Genomic DNA, 17,724 nt, shown 5'->3' with positions numbered 1-17,724 from the left:
AATTCCTGCAGGTCACCATGATCGCTATGGCTGCTGTGCAATGTGCTTCCCTGTAGCAGCTCTGATTGCTTTGTTTGCCCATCCAGGAGTTGCTGTCTCCACCCCAGTTATTAATCACAAAATTGCATGACTGTTACATTGTTGCTGTTGTTTAATTAAATGTCCAACCTGCCCCTCAAATTTTCACTCTCGATTCTGGGGCTGATGCTCACCACAGGTTCTGCTGTATCCTGTCTGAGTTGGGGGAAGTAAGATCTGTTTGGCTGCTGCTTATGCCCCCACCCCCACAAAGCTCATTCTTCCTGGACCTATCTAGCCATATCCTTAAACTCCATGATTATGAGCTCATTACAGGAACAGATGCCAAAGTTGTCCATGACCCAGTCCTGGATAAATCCGCTTCTCTCTTAGGTAGTCAGGTATCCCCTCTAGTCACTCAAATACTTTATTATTTGCAACAACAAACTGCAGGTGTTGCTAAGTTGGAGTCTTGATTGGGTTTTTTTGAAGATCCAGAAGAACCACATGATTTGAATTCTCTCCTTGTCGAAGGAGATGGTGAGCCAACCACTGAGAACCACTTCTTAAGAAGAAGTGCTCTTACCACGACCCCGGTCTGGTAGGACAGAAGATGCACCCAGACTGTTCTGAAAAAAAAAAGATCTCTTGTTTAAAAGGAAAATTTGACCATTTCAGACAAGGACTAATTGATTGAATGTATTGGTGTTTCATCTGTTCACATTTTATTTTACAATGCAGGTTTAAAATAGTTAATCTAAATCACATATTACCCACTTTAATCCTTTCTATACCCACCTCTGTAGACTTCACAGAGCATCACTGCCAACAAAATAAGAGGGTTACAGTTAAAGTAGGTGAAAAAATTGAATGTAAAATTTGACAATCCAGGTTTTCAGCACCATGGACAGCAGCCTACTGTTGCTTAAAGGGCATTATTTTGCTCACTTTCAGTTTATAATATTATATTTATGATCTACTAGAATAGAGTATGCATGCTTCAGTGTTCGAAAAGAACATATTGTTTTCTCATGATGCACATCTCTATTCACCCTCTGTCTAATCCCTCCCCCAACGAGTCCATTGTGGTTTGATTGGTCGGTTTACACTTCATTCCCCAGTTTTTCAGTCTGCAGACAGATCCTTGCAGGTAGACAGACAATTGGTGTTAGTTTTGCGGTTTGTGAATTTATTTACAGTAATAGTGGTCATATGCTAATTATATTAACAGGATTAATAAGCCTGTATATTTAATCAGAATTCCCTAAGACCCGTGCTTTGTATTGGCCCCTCCCATTTTGACAACAACAAACTACATGTCACTGCAGGGCTTTAGAGAATAACTACTCCAATAATTGCGTAGTGATATTCATGAAGAACATGTCATCGACTACGCCCACTAATCACGGCAGCCTTAATACATATATCAATAAAAGTTTTAATACGTATTGTCTCTGTTTACGTGATAACGAAGACCTAAATATATATTTGTTTTAAATATGTGACTCATGTTAGAGAAAATATAAGTAAACCATGAGGACAGAAAAGTCACTGAATAACAGGAATGACCGACATATAGTGCCAAACAGACAAGGTGCAAAGACTGTACACATAGTACAAACAAAGTAAACGTAGTGCACTATGTATGGTGAGTTGTAAATTTGTTTGCACTTTGCAGCTTACCTTGCGTTGACTCTTTGTAGTACGGTCCCCACGACGGTAGTGAAAATATAAGGGGCTGGTTATCAGGGGGCATGGATTTTGTGGCAGTTTCTACATTGGCGTTGCTGGTGGAGGGAGCTGCATTTGTGGTTTGTATTCTGCAATGGCTTGAATGTCCTGTGTATTAAGGCAAACTCGTGGGCGATTACATCGTCCACACAGCATAGAATTAATAAGAGTTGTTCACTGTCCTCCTGTTACTGTAAAATTCTGGGAAGTTGTGATTGTTCAACTCCACTGTGCACAGTTAGGAGCAACTCCAACTCCACCTAGCAGACATACGTACGAGGTGATTGAGGTATGGAATGATTCTGTCCCTGTATGGACTAATCATCCCCAAATTCTATTGCGTCCATGATTCACCCATATCATTGTGCTAAGGTTGAGCAGCACAACATGTTTTTCCAAGCCTCAGATCACAAGACCAGCAGATAGTGAGGATAGCTGAGAAGATCATTAGAGTCTCTCTCCCATCCATCATGCACATTCACATCACACATTCCATCCGCAAAGCCACCAACATTGTGGATGACCCCACCCACCCCTCACATTATCTTTTCACCCTCCTAGCATCTGGAAAAGCATTCAGGCCTTCACACCCAGACTCAGAAACATGGCGTCAGACTACTGAACTCTCAGGAACTGATCTGATACCACACACACAACACACACACACACACACACACACACACACACACACACACATAGGGTTATAATTATATCTTCGTGGGGACTCTCCATTCATTTCTATGAGGAAAACTGTAATCCAACATGACAACCTTAACCCCTACCCAGCCCTAACGTTAACCATAAGTAACCAAACCAAATACAAGACTTCTGGCATCTTTAGTTTTTTATTAGTATTGACAGATCTTTGTGGGGACCTGAAAAACACCCCCAAAGCATCAAAATAACAGGTTTTTATCACATTGCGGGGGACATTTGGTCCCCACCATGTAATATAAACCTAATCCACACACACAAACAGACACACACACACGTGTGCGCGCACACACACACACACAGATTAGGTATCTGAGTCTTTGTGGGGATTCTCCATTCATTTGTATGGGCATAACCCCAATCCTAATTATGGCAACCTTAATCCAAAATCCCTGCAGTAGTAAGCAAGAAGTAACAGTAAGTAACCAAACAAAATACAAGACTTTTGGAATTATTATTCCTTTGATTGCATTAACAGAATTTTATAAAACTGAGTCAGTTTTTTCTTTTGGGGACCAAAAACATGTCCCTACAAAGTCAAAATAACATGTTTTTATAACACTGTGGGGACATTTGGTCCCCACAACATAATATATACATGACCACCCACCCAAACACACATAGACACAAACATACACAGACTGGCTTACGTATATCCTCTATAGATTCCTGAATGAAATATCTGCAAAGCAGTTATGGCATGGCGTTAGGTTTGAACATGCAGTTTTTAAGGACACTGCACTAATTTTAAACGAAACACTGCACTAATTCTAAAATGATTTTATATGAACGTTATTTAACATAAAATAAAATAGAAATCAAACCAAAATTTAGTCTATCAAAAAACTTGTATATTACATATCTTCGAAATTAAAAATACCAGGATACAGAATTTGAATAACAAGAACTATAGTCTTCTTTCTCAAAAGCGTGAACAGCTATCTGAAGACCTACTAGTTCCTGAATTGTAGATGTTGCCTATGAAATTCGCTGAGAGTTGACGTCGCCCTACCAACGTCGCTAAAATGCTAATTGCGTCAACAAGCTATGGAAATACAGCGGTGGTACACCCCCAATACAGCGGTATTACGCATTACCGTAATGCTGCCTAGCAAAAACATAATGTCATAAAAAAAATTACAGACAGACATTATAGACAGAGCTGCGTGGTTTCCTATTGACAAGTAGATACATGATTCGGGGGCTTGAAAGGCGGCTAGATATCCAATCACGCCCAGCTACAGTATGCACAAACTAAAGATACTACTCCTGATTGGACCAGCTACAAATTCGTCCCTCCCTGACAATAAATTCTTTGTTTTCATTCGTTGAAAATAATGACAATACATATCTTCATACTTTTCGACCAATTAAAAATCTCGGTGGTTTCAATAGTTCTAACAAAATAATTGCAGGTTGAACAAAAACTTTCTGACAGAGAGATGGCGCAGAGGTGAGCAGCATCTCTTCGTATGTTTCTTGCTATTTCTTCAGATTATGTTTTGTTAGCATACTTAATTCTATATTTATTTTTATGTTCTGATTGTCACGTTCGGCAACGGAGGCGAGCCGGGAAGCAGGCGACAGCAGCCAGGAAGTCAGGTAACGGGGTTTAATTGGCAAATGACAAGCACGCAGAGACATCCACGGACAATACAATGCCGAATCTGGCATACATGGGGAGACGCGGTCTAATATACACAGGACTAATCAAATGAAACAGGACACAGATGATCACAAACAGGAATGAACACAAGGTAATGAGGGGGCGTGGCACACATCGGGATCGGACGGAGCGGATCGTGACACTGATATAGTACATGCAAATTTTGCGGCACAATTGAAATATATTTATAATTAGTTGTTTAAACTGTAGATGCTGTGGCCATTATTCTAAATATGGTTGTTTATATTTAAATGGTAAGAGAAAATATTTGTGTTAAACTTAAAAACAATAAGACAATAACAATAAGACAATATATAAGTTCTCCTAGTGGTGTCCCGTCTTGCCCCCAGAGTGCCCTGTGCTGGTGTTGCCCCTGCCTACCCTGGTCTGTCTCGTCCCCTAATGGTGTTCGGTCTCTGCGCCCTTGTCCCGCAGCAGTGCCCATCTGGTGTCTTGCCCTGCCCTCTTCCACTGTGTCTCCCATCTTAGTGTACGTATAGCCTGCTGTCTTCCCCGCTGTCCCATCTGCTCCCTCACATGCCCTGTAAAAAGTGTCCTTCAGTCCTGCGATCCTCAGTCCAGTCATTGATGTTGCTGCCTGCATGTGCTCCCCAGTGTGTCCTGTGTCTAGTGTTCTTGCCTGATCCTCCCTACCCTGTTTGGACCCCTTGTGGTCTGTTTCCTTCGCCCTTCCTGTAGTGTAGTTTTCTTTAATAAAGCCCCTTTTGGTTTTCCTCCATCCCTGTCTTCGCCTCTGTCCTTGCCCTCGACGTGACACCATTACAGTGTGACCAGGTAAATGCTGCTAGCTGGACACCACACTACTGTAAATGCTACTGAAGGCTTACCTCAGTTTATCATTATTCCCTTCGTCTTGAAAGAGAACAGCAGCAAAAAGTGGGAAAATGATTTAAAAAATAAAGAACACTGTTCTGTTAGTAAGCTTCTTAAGGTAAAGTCATTTTAAATAATTAGAATAACTGATACTTTATTAATACCTGTGGAGAAATTGTCTTTACGCCTCCCTCAACTTGCTCTTTATAGAGTAATGTCTCCTAAGTAGACATTAGTTTTAAATGGCTTCAGTACAAAGGAGACCATCCCTCTGGATTGTACCAAAGTCTACTCTGCAGTACGCCACTTTTTAAAACCCTCCGTTTAACCCATATATCATAGAAAAACTGACATTAATACCAGTGGCTATAGGTATATTTGGTGCTTTCAGATGTCTGTGAATTCTTTTAATGTTTTCCCGGTGTCTGTAGAAATCGCTGAAGTGCTTCATGTCATACCTTTCAATGTGAATGAACCGAGTCATTATGCCTTGGTGAGAGCTGGCTAGGTATATGTTATACTCCACTAGGCCCACTTTTCTTCATAACTGTCATTCAGCAATATTCATTTCTTTCCTTATATTTAATGCCTCTGCTGTGCTGGGAGTCAGCTTCCATTGGGATCCATGCTCTGGATCAATATTCCGTTAACCTGAACTGTTCAACAGACTGCAGACCACATTCTGCAATTTCATCTGTCTGACCACTAACAGGAAGTATAAAAGACAAGCACACCCTCAGAATGGATTCATATGTGGCCTTCCCAGTATGCACCTCTGTCAGCAGGTCAATGACAGATCTAAACCAATTTTGCCTGAGCTACGGAGCCCCTGCATCTCTGGACAGACCTAATCCATCTCTGGTCCAGTTGACACCCATAGGCACTGCTCAGGCTGAAGTTGGCAGCCGCAGGCAGAATCCGTTGTGCGTGTTTCTCCTGACCGTTTGACCCCAGATGCCCCCCAGGGAGTACTATGTGGTCCTACCTTTTCACCACCAGAGTTGCCCTCAGTTGAGAACTGATCTCCATGATGTCTCACTAAACTTGAGGCCTGATTGGTGGAATCCCAGCTGGTAGGACGAACGCTGAGGAGGGACGTACATAAGTTATTGTGTTGCTATAGAAGAGGAAAGATCTTAGTTTTGCTATCTGTTGTTGCATGGCTTGGATACAAACAATACTGATTAGCAGGGATTAAAATAGGAATAGGAGACATTTAAGATCTACCCTGAAGGTTTTTCAAACCAGTCATTTAGATCAGGAAATTCATATACATAATAGCCAGCTGAAACTTTATAAAACTTCTGTCAGAACAAATAAATACATTTTTAATCTGAAAAATAATAAATAAAAATGGGAGGATGGTGCTAAAGGGGTCTAGTTTCAATCTTCCAGCCTGTCAGCTTAACATTTATAGAAAGTGCCAGACAGTAAATCACCTTTGCCAAGTGAATGAAAGAAGCTTGACCTCGTTGGATGATGGACTAAGAGCAGTGCTAAACACCGCTCACGCCCTGACTCCCCCCACCTGTCCCAAAGCAGGATGCATGGGGAAGTGCGGGGAAGCATTGGTGAATGCTGGTGAAGGTGCCGCTATTGCAACTTCAGACAAAGGCACCAGGACTTCGAGCCTCAGTGCCGAGTCTCTGAGAGCTCATCAAAACACTGACGGGCCAAGCAGCCCAGCAAATGGAATGTTGTCTTTCCCAGGAATGGATGCCAGAGGGCTCCAAAAATCTGCTGTGAGCCATAGACTGTGAGTGTCTGTGCCTTTGTTTGTGTACAGAGTGAAGGTGCCACTCACAGCCGGTTTTCCCACCATGCTGCTGGGATGGAGAGCTGCTCATGCGGAGACTGCTGGTCCAGCAGAAACCTGTGGCACGCCAGCAACACTGAATATGGTGTTGGGTCCAGCACTGGCGATGCATTGTTTGACCCTGTCGACCCTGTGTTTCACTCTCCCAGAACACCCTAAGGCGTGATGGTAATGGAGCCCCTGTGCCAGAAATTGAGGGCTGATTCTATGCATGAGTCGTCTGCATGCAGTCCCAGCATGCTCTGGGCTGGAGACACGTGTGGAGCCGCTGAGCTGCAGTGTGCTTGGGTAACACTGCCTTCAGTGACTCACAGAGCCGTGCTGTGTTGCTTTGGAAGGCTTCTCTTCTTCCACACAGGAACTCACAATAGCAGAGCCCGAAATGACAGCCCTCCACAGGAACACACAGTGCTGTGTGCATATCCCTGGTGGGTGTGCACATCAATCTCACTGATTATACCCAGTGACTGACTGCTCCTGTTCTGTCCAAAACACGCCTCTTGGGTCTCATGTTCTCAGCATTCCCTGGAAGAGCGGTCCCCTGGCTGAGTGCTGTAGAGGGAGTCTGTGATCTGGCTAGGATCTACGTCCATGTGGACAGATGTATCGTAGACAACCAGAGTTCCTCCCTGGCTGTTCTCTCATTATCCAGGTAAATATTTCATTATCCAGGTAAAATTATCGAACCCTTTCAAAACTGTTTTGCTCCTTAAGCAAATTAATTGAGTTGATTTTGTTGAAAAAGGAGGAAATTAATTCATTTAGGCAGACTCTCAAACATGCCTGTCGGTATGTCGAGCCCACACTCACTGAACACCAGGGGGCAGTGCCCACACCCACAATGGCACCTGGGATTTTTTTGCCACATGTACTGATGATAGTGTCACATGAAGAGCATGGTTGATCGATCTCTGATGAGATGATGAGTGTTCACTGGTCCAGTACGTTTCCTCGCATACCGACTTCCCCAGAATATATGGTTCTGATGTGTTTTGGGTCACCGATGCCCTCAGTTTGGTGCTGATAGATGAAGGTTTGGGTCCGTTAGGTAGCTAGTGCCACGGCGCACACCTGTGGCTGAGCGTGCCGGCTCTTGTAGGCCTGGCAGTGGGCCCATCCAGATCGGGCTCCCGGCTGTTCCAGCTTGTGAGGAGGACAAGCAAACCCTGGGCCCACTGGCCCTCAGGAGCCTGTCAGAGCGCATGTTAAATTAGCCATTTGTTTTTGCTCACAGGGAGGTCTGCACACAACACTGATGTGGAACGAGGCCTGGCCTGCCTGTGGTTCAGCAAGGACCCACTCCATGCATACTAGCTGTAACAGGTCTTTTACCGTCACACACGCTGCCGGCGGGCAGGACAGCAGGACACAGAGAACGGCTGTCAGAGGCCCCACATCACTCAGATCTCCCTCATACAGAAGGCCGAGTGCGAGTGGCCCCCGCCACCCTCGCCGGGCCCAGCCCAGCCTGGCTGAGCTGCAGTAAGAGCGGAGTGCTTGGAGGCCATAGATCCCAACTGGAGCACAGAGATCCTGTTTGAAGAGTGGATCCCCTCAATATCTCTGTGTCACTGTTAATTTAAGTGCATCTCTCAACCTGTGTCTGTCACTCTAAGTGTATCTCCCAGCCAGAATCCTTCAATCAAGTGCATCTCTCAACCTGTTTTCTGTCAGTCTAAGTGTATCTCCCAGCCAGAGTCCATCAATCAAGTGCATCTCTCAACCTGTGTCTGTCAGTCTAAGTGTATCTCCCAGCCAGAATCCATCAATCAAGTGCATCTCTCAACCTGTGTCTGTCAGTCTAAGTGTATCTCCCAGCCAGAATCCATCAATCAAGTGCATCTCTCAACCTGTGTCTGTCAGTCTAAGTGTATCTCCCAGCCAGAATCCATCAATCAAGTGCATCTCTCAACCTGTGTCTGTCGGTCTAAGTGTATCTCCCAGCCAGAATCCATCAATCAAGTGCATCTCTCAACCTGTGTCTGTCGGTCTAAGTGTATCTCCCAGCCTGTATCTATAAGTCTATCTCTAGAGTGTTTAACAGCAGCAACAGCTTGTTAGCTACTTTTCTTTATTTGTTTGACATTCTGATTATTTGGTTTTAAATTTCTTACAAATTACTTCCCAGGTACAAACTGATATTAAAATAATATAAAAATTCCAACAAACTGCCAGGCATCTGGCTTGAGACTGTAAGGATTGCAGTCCCTTAATGACAGGTGGGAACAGTTTCTGAAGCACGGTCCCCTTTAAAACCACTCTGGAGAATAAGGTCCCTTCACAGAGCCCTGCTGCACGACACTGAGCTGAGGACAAGCAGGCTAACATTTGAATTAGCATCCCTGCACGCATCTGCCTTCTGGAGTGAAACCCAAATCACCCCACTGTGCAGGTTCCAGGCTGTATTTGGTTCTTGTGTTCAGAGGCCTCTAATGTTACTGTGCTGTCGCTGTCACCGACAGTGATTCATTCTCTTGAATATCCATGTTTATTTAATGTGTGATCTGAAGCCTGTGATGTCATTGTGATGTTAGTGTCTCAGACAGTGATTCATTCTCTTAGTTGAATATCCTACTTTTTATAAAGTTTGTCTGTTCAGAATTCTGTGTCATTGAGTTGTTACTGTGCTGTCACAGTCCAAGACACCGCCTTGGTTCATAATCCTCCTGTTGAATGGAGGGTCCCCACAAAGATGTGAATACAAACATGTCACATATGCTGTCTTGGTTCACTCTACTACTGTTTATTTAGTTTATGTGTTCAGAAGCCTGTATCACTGGGCTGTCCTCTGTTAATTTCCTGTCACTGATCCGGACAGCATAACTTTAATGAATAAATCCATCATGCTCCAATGGGGCAGGAAAGCTGTATGTTTGCCGCTGTGAGATTTCTGTGTGTCTGCCCATGCTACCTGCATCCCACTCCACCCCCCCAGGCAGGTTGCTTTCTGTCCCCTGGCTTCCCATACCCCTGATCACCCTGGCAGAGATGTACTTCCACTTTGAATGAGACGATTGTCAACTAACCTCACAGGTCAACAGTTACAGGTCAGCAGGTGCCTTTGCTGAAATGTTAGTGTTGGCTCCGTGTCACACCATCCATATGGAACAGTTTGTTTGGTCACGTTTCCCCCATTATGACACCCTTTGGCCATCTGCTCCTGGTCACATGTTCTAATGAGCCATACATCAAACAGGTTTGTGGGGGAGGGGTGTTCAAGTGATTAAAGACAGGGAGGAGACAGACTGTCATGCATCTTCACGAGCCCCGCTTTGCTTCTGAAAATCAGGACTTGTTTCTGTACACTTGTTGCGTGTCCTAATTTTACCCACTACTGGCGGTGATTCCCATATATCAGCACTATATCTGCCTTTTCATAATCTGTAAACCTAGGTACTGTGATGTATATTCTGCCTGTTCATGGGGTAATCTCTAATCTAATCTAATCTAATCTAATGTGTATTCTACCTCTACATGGGATAATCTCTAATCCCAGTAAGCATTATATGTATTCTACCTCTACATGGGATAATCTCTAATCCCAGGATCTGTGATGTGTATTCTGATTGTTCCTGGGGTAATCCCACAACCAGCAGTGTATATTTCATCTGTTCATAGGATAATCAGAATCAGAACTTTACTGCCATTATGTACCAACATACCAGAATTGTTTGTGGTCCAATGCCAAACATGAAGTACATAATATTAAAGGAGAAACACTTCACAGAATACTATGTATAAAAATAGGAATTCAACAAAGCACACAAACATGTACAGAGGACCTCCACGATCATACAGATGATAGAATGAAAGAGATCTTATGACAACAATGAACATAGAAGAGGAGAATTATCCCTGGCTGAATGGACTGCATGTGAGTGACAGGGATACTGAAGTACTAGGTGAGTTTATTTATCCCTTCTGTTCCTCTTCTGATCAACATCCTTGTTTATTAAATCAGCATTCACGTAGTGCTATATTTACATCAAAGTGAAGTGCTGCTTTCTAAATTCCATTTTTAAAATGAATCCTGGGTCCAGATTATGGAGAAGTGCCTACTGGGAATTGCATTACAGAAATGATGGCAAAATCGTAATTTTATGACTTCTACTAATAGTGAATGGCTCGCAGTGTTAATCACTAGCAAATGCACCACACAAGCATTCTATGTTCTTTTAGCGCCCCTTGTGGTGAAAACTCCTGCTGATTAAAAGATGGTAACATTAGCTTTGGCTTGGTTCAGCAAGCAGGTAGGAGAACCCGTGTCTGTAAATAGCCTACAGTATGTGAGATGGACTTCCATTCCGTCTCAAGTGTCCCCATGCTTCTTGGAGTTCAGACACAGAGTAGGACACCTGAGTGAAGTGTTGTGGTTGTGATGGGCTCTGCTCTGGCAGGAGGTCATCTGAGCACGGGAAGGAAGAGCACAAAAGGACAGGGCTCTACAGTAGGCAGGTGGCCCAGTGCATACTGGGTGTATATAGCTGGGTCACCTTCCTTCAGTGTGGCCTGTGAATAAAATCCCTGAAAACTGAGCTTTACCTTCATTCAATGAGAAGCACCTCTTAAAATATATTTGTCTATAGTCCAAATGAAATGTTGAGAGGGGGGCTCCTTTAATGTAAAGTGTTATTACTGCTTGAGGAGCAGCACTGATGGCTTTAATCTTGGACGACCAATATACTCTTGCTTTTTATGCCATAAGCTTCTACTTGTTGCCATTCTCTACATGTCCTTCTGCTAGTGAGGTACTCACACGGTCTAAAGGGCAGGTGCTCAAACAGGGCTGTGTGGTTCTCAGTGGATTTTGCATGAACTTCAGTTATTGAAAAGGGACAGATTATTTAAACATACTGCCAAAGGAAGGCACCATTTTATGAAATTTGAAATAAAAAACACACACACACATTTGTATTCATATCTTTGTGTGGACTTTCATGTCATTTCTACAGGAAAAGTTTTTTGATTGCAGTCATGGATTTTTATAAAACTTAGTTTCCCCTTGTGGGGACTGATAAAGTGGTCCGCACATTGTCAAAATAACAGGTTTTACATTACTATACAAACACAAACCGATGAATGCTTTAACAGCTATTTTCTGCAAGAGTTTCAGACTCATCTGTTTATTTTTATATACCCACTTAGTGTACAGTGAGGGATTGGGTGCAAGGTAAGAATAACTTGGGAAGCCACACCTGTTACCAAATCCTTCAATGTGGGCTAGTGCAGATATTTGGCAGCTACAACAAAAGCTGCATGTGAACAGAACAAGGCAGTGGTGTGAACAGATCTTTGACTCATGATGCAGTGCTCTGCTCACTCTTGGAACACACTCTTGCACACTTTGTAGTAAGCAGTACCCTAAAACACTCTTTGGGGTCATTTCGTACCTTAGAGGGGTTTAAAACTCCATTTAACCGTACTAAATAGCAACATATCATGGTGAAATCAGCAAAACTAAAAGTTATTCAGATTAATAATAATTGCATAATTGTCTGTTTAATCTGATATTATAATTATTGCGATACAGTCACATGACCTTTCACCACGTGCAGATTCATTTCATTCCATCACTCTGTCTGGGTACTTAACATTTTTGTTATGTTTTTTTAAACTTTGTTGATAAAATTTGATGAAATTTGGATGGCATCTGGCTTGTGTTAATATTTTGTTTATTTTTACTCTAAAATATAATAAACATTGTGGTATGAACTGTAGAGGGGAAAGTGTGGGCAAAGTATCTTGGTGTATTCTCGGGTAAGTAAAAGCATACAGTAAATCGCTGGCTTATTATTCATCATATATTATTGTATACATTTTTGCTATCTTAATATTGTCCTGTTACGTTAAGCCATTTATTCTGTGTTGTAATGTTAACATTACAGTGCTGTGCCTGTTTTCATTATTACGACTAATTTGGTTTGATTGCACATAAGTGAATGTTTTGTAGGTAAATTACACATCGATTTATTTGCTGTTGCATTATATTTATTCACTAGGTCAACCACTCCCAGCAAACTTGCGTTACTCCCACAAGAACCATGTTTCTTATCAAGAAAGTTGGAGAAGTTCACACTATACTATGTTTTACATATTTGTTTGCGCCTGGATGGTAGAGGCTGTTCATGCTGAATCCAATTAAACATTGAAATATAGTTTAGGATTATTTAGAGCGTGTTAATGCTGTGAGCAAGGAAGCATAGAACACAGAGGTGCAAGTTTTATTATGTATATATTTAAATACAAGTAAAAAACAAAAATCATTTAAGGGCTCAGGAGAGAGGCCGTCGCTTTGAGGAGGTGGGTCAGAAACCACAGGCACCATGTTTATATGGCTTCCAGGGTGAAGAGCTCTGAAAAGCAGAAATAAAAATGTCCTTGTTAGTGTGACACATAAAGAAATACGACATCCTTCAATATGCTGATCCCCTTCCTCATCATTTTTTCCTCCTCTAGTCACTATCAATGGGAATTCCATTGATCCCTTCCTCTTTTTTGAGTGGACCTCCTCACTCTCCATCTCTGTCTGTTCTCCTATTTTACACCTCTTCTTCTCCTCTCTCCTTTGCCTAGGCTCCATGCTCCTCATCCTTCCATTCATGTTCTCGTTTTCTTTCACACTTCCTTCCTCTGCCTTGTCTTTCTTCTCTTTCTCTCTCATGGCAACAATCTCTTCTGTACACTTACTCAAAAACCCCTTGATTTCCATTTCCAGCTCAGAAGCTGAATTTTCTAAATCTTCTAATTCATGCAATATAAAATCCACCATCTCCCTCAGTTTCTCCTCTCGTCTTTCCTCCAAGAAATCAATGCACGTTTTCACATCCATTATGAATCTGAGGGTACAAGACAAGCAGCCGTTTATGACCTGTCTTAAACCGAAGACTCTCCCAATTAGGCTCCCTCACAAATGAGTGTGCAAACTGCAAACATGCAGAGTGGAGGTATGAAGCCATCCAGTGAGCCAATACACCTTTCATATGCCATTCATATTTTGCATATTAATTACGCACAATATATACAGTTAGTGAAGCGTAGTATATTTAAGTAATATTCAAAAAATTATTGACCATATTAATCTGCTTCTCTAAAAGAATTACTTCTCAAGCTGGACTGTACTCACCGTTTCGGATCAAACTGAAGTATTCTTCACACTTGATAGTGAAAAGAATATTATAAAATACTATTTCACTAATTTTGAAAAACTTCAAAAACGCAGAAATATTTGAAAGTCTACTGAAGCCAAGTCCTATTCACAATCAGCGGTGGCCATAGGCCTGGCTTTTGATTTCCCGCAGCTTTGACACTGGGTTCTTGTTTAAAATCTCACTGATCTGATTTTCCGTAATGCTTTTTAAGAAAAGGGGGACTATAACGGTCTCATTTTAAAATGTCACAGCTCCAGAGTCGTGCCGATGATTCCTGTGATATATGGACCCCTGCAGACAGTTTTAGCTGCCCACAGCTTCCCACATTGTTCACCATTTGGAAGTTTTTGCTTCCTCAATTTTTCTGAATATTTTAAACCAGTAACTCTGTGAAAAAGTTGGGCTTAGACTCTCCTGAGAGTAGGTTGGCTTTCCAAGGCTATGCAGTCCCACACACACACACACACACACACAGTCATGTAATCATATGTTTTTGGGCACTGCTCATTCATTTTTATGGGAAAAATGCTAAATAAGTAACCAAGCAAAATACTACAGTTGTTGAATTTTTTTTTTCTCATTGGAGTCATAGATTTTTATTAAATTGAGTTTTTCCTGATGGGGACCAGGAAATTGGTCCCCATAAGGGAAAAAAACAGGTAATCATCATGTTGTGGGGACATTGTGTCCCGATAAGGTAAGGTATACCTGCTCACACACACAAACACGCAGACACACACACACACATATTGGTGTACCTATCTAAATGGGGACCTTCCATTCATTTCTATGGGTGAAAAAAGACTCTAATCCTATTGACGGGACACATAACCCCCACCCAGCTCTAACCTTAACCAAAAGTAAGTTTCGAGTTTTACCAAACTTTGGGGACATTTTGATCAACAAATGTGATCTGTGCAAAGCCAAACAGACACCGACACACACACACTGATCAACATTAAAAGCACTGGCAAGTGAATATGCAAAATATGTAAAAAATAAAGTAAATAAATAAATAAATAAATTGATTATCTCATAACAATGGCAGTACAATATGTATGTGTGTGTGTGTGTGTGTGTGTGTAAATCCCTCATCCTACTGCCTTGAATGAGAGGATTTTTGTCACTCTATCTGGTGTTTTTTTTTTTTATCATTCCAATTTTTTATGAGTATGTCAATTTATTCCTCATAATGTCGCATCATTGTTTGCTATTTCTGGTTTGATTAGTGCTTTTAAAAACACAAATTTCCACTTATGCTACTGTAATAAATGGAACTATTTGTTCAATTAATGTTTTCTAGGGTCCTAATTTAAAGTATCACACAGAATCAAGGACTAAATTTGAAGACACAGATGCAGCAGCCACAGATTTCCACATGTGCTCCGTCAACAACTTGAGATACTGCTGTTCCTACGGTAAGATGATGTTCTGTCTGCGAGGGAGCTTGGAGCAGCAAAAACAAGGACCGGCATCATTACCGCAAAGATCATTACCGGGCGCACACACGCCCACACACACAAGCCAATTTAGAGACACTAATTTACCTAAGTACACCTCTTTCAATCTTGGGAGTAAAACAGAGGATCCAGAGAAAATTCATATAACACTAGGAGAACATGCAAACCTCACACACAGAGCAAAAGTGATCTTTGACTCCCAGCCCCCAAAGGTGTGATGTAACTTATGTGTCCTGAGCCTCTGTGCCGTCCAGACCCGAAAAATCACCCAACCATCAGTTTGTTTGTACTGGGCAGAGTCACCTGGGGCTCGTGCCAAGCAGCACAGGGCACAAGGCTGGGGTACATCCTGGGCAGGATGCTAGTCCATCACAGGTCATATACACACACACTCATACACTATGGGAAATTGTAGATGCACCAATTAGCCTAAACAATGTCTGCAGGAAAACATTCATGCATACACCGAGCAGCAGGGGCATTGCTAGAGATTGTGGGCCCCATGAAGGCATATCATATTGGGCCCCCCAGTCCAGACCAATCCAGCTATTCTCCCAATTTTTTAGGCCGCCTGTCATTCAGGGGCCCTTGGAATCATTGTAACTTTCCCCTGCCATTACGGCACCCCTGCCAAGGAGTGATGAGATTCAAAGCCCCAAACCCATCGGTGACAGACAACAGGGCCACCAGCTAAGCCTCCATGACACCCTACTTTCAAGTCAATACATACTTAAAAGTGTTGAAGTTTAAATGACCATGTGATAATTTCAATTATATTATATTGGGGTCAAAATGACCCCATATTAGTTTCATCATATTAACACAATTCATGTTTAATTGAAGTTACTGAAAACTACCAGCATTAAAGGATGTCAAACAAGCTTTTAAGTAATAATGTGGATAGTATTGGTAGGATAAGGGAAAACACACACACGCACACAGGTATTATTTTTCTAAACACACAGGTATTTTTTTTTTAAATAATAATTTTATATTATTTTTTTAATCAATCAGCATACCCTATACTGGTATAAACAATGAAATGACAAATGCCTTATATGGAGGGCCCTCTGTGATGTCAACAGAACAGAATTCCGGAACTGGTCAGTGATGTCATCGAAGGAAGATTTTTCTATATAAGAAGCAATTGCACCTTCACATTTCATTCTTAGAGACTCTCTCAAAGGAAGCACTGGTGAAAGAGAATCTGAGCTATATCGTTTGCATAATTTCATTATGGGTTTAAGTTGCACAAAGGTGCAGGGCCCTAAACAAAAAAATGTTCAGGGCCCAAAAAAGAAAGGCACTCTTCTCAGGTTCTGGAAGAAGCTGAGGAGGACTACGCCAAGAGATACAGACACTGCTACCATGGCTGAAGGCGGCATTGAGATGGCTAGTGATTGCCCTGCTGCCAAACAAGATGGTAACGTACAGCAGGAGAGCAGCCCACTTGACAAGGCTGGCTCAGACATGGCAATGGATGACAGAAAGCAGGAGAGCAGCCCTCTGGACGAGGCAGGCTCAGACATGGCAATGGATGACAGACAGCAGGAGAGCAGCCCTCTGGACGAGGCTGGCTCAGACCTGGAACTAGACGACGGACAGCAGGAGAGCAGCCCTCTGGACGAGGCTGGCTCAGACCTGGAACTAGACGACGGACAGCAGGAGAGCAGCCCTCTGGACGAGGCTGGCTCAGACCTGGAACTAGACGACGGACAGCAGGAGAGCAGCCCTCTGGACGAGGCTGGCTCAGACCTGGAACTAGACGACGGACAGCAGGAGAGCAGCCCTCTGGACGAGGCTGGCTCAGACCTGGAACTAGATGACGGACAGCAGGAGAGCAGCCCTCTGGACGAGGCTGGCTCAGACCTGGAACTAGATGATGGACAGCAGGAGAGCAGCCCTCTGGACGAGGCAGGCTCAGACATGGCAATGGATGACGGACAGCAGGAGAGCAGCCCTCTAGATGAGGCTGGCTCATGCTGGAAAAAGGTGACAGACAGCAGGAGAGCAGCCCTCTGGATGAGGCTGCCTCAGACATGGCAATGGATGACGGACAGCAGGAGAGCAGCCCTCAGGACGAGGCTGGCTCTGACATGGCAATGGATGACTGACAGCAGGAGAGTAGCCCTCTGGATGAGGCTGGCTCATGCTGGACAAACTGTTTTCCAGCAAGCTCACAGAATATATATTTTTTCATAATCATTTTTATATTTGTTTTGAAGAATAAAATATAGTTATTAAGGAACTGTGTGTGGTTTATCTGTTAAACTGACCACTGAACTTTAACATAAACAGAGGAAACATCACATAATGCTATAATCACAAATAACACAA

Source organism: Paramormyrops kingsleyae, unplaced genomic scaffold (genome assembly GCF_048594095.1).
Source record: "Paramormyrops kingsleyae isolate MSU_618 unplaced genomic scaffold, PKINGS_0.4 ups77, whole genome shotgun sequence".
NCBI lineage: Eukaryota > Metazoa > Chordata > Actinopteri > Osteoglossiformes > Mormyridae > Paramormyrops > Paramormyrops kingsleyae.
This window is presented reverse-complemented; position numbering follows the sequence as displayed.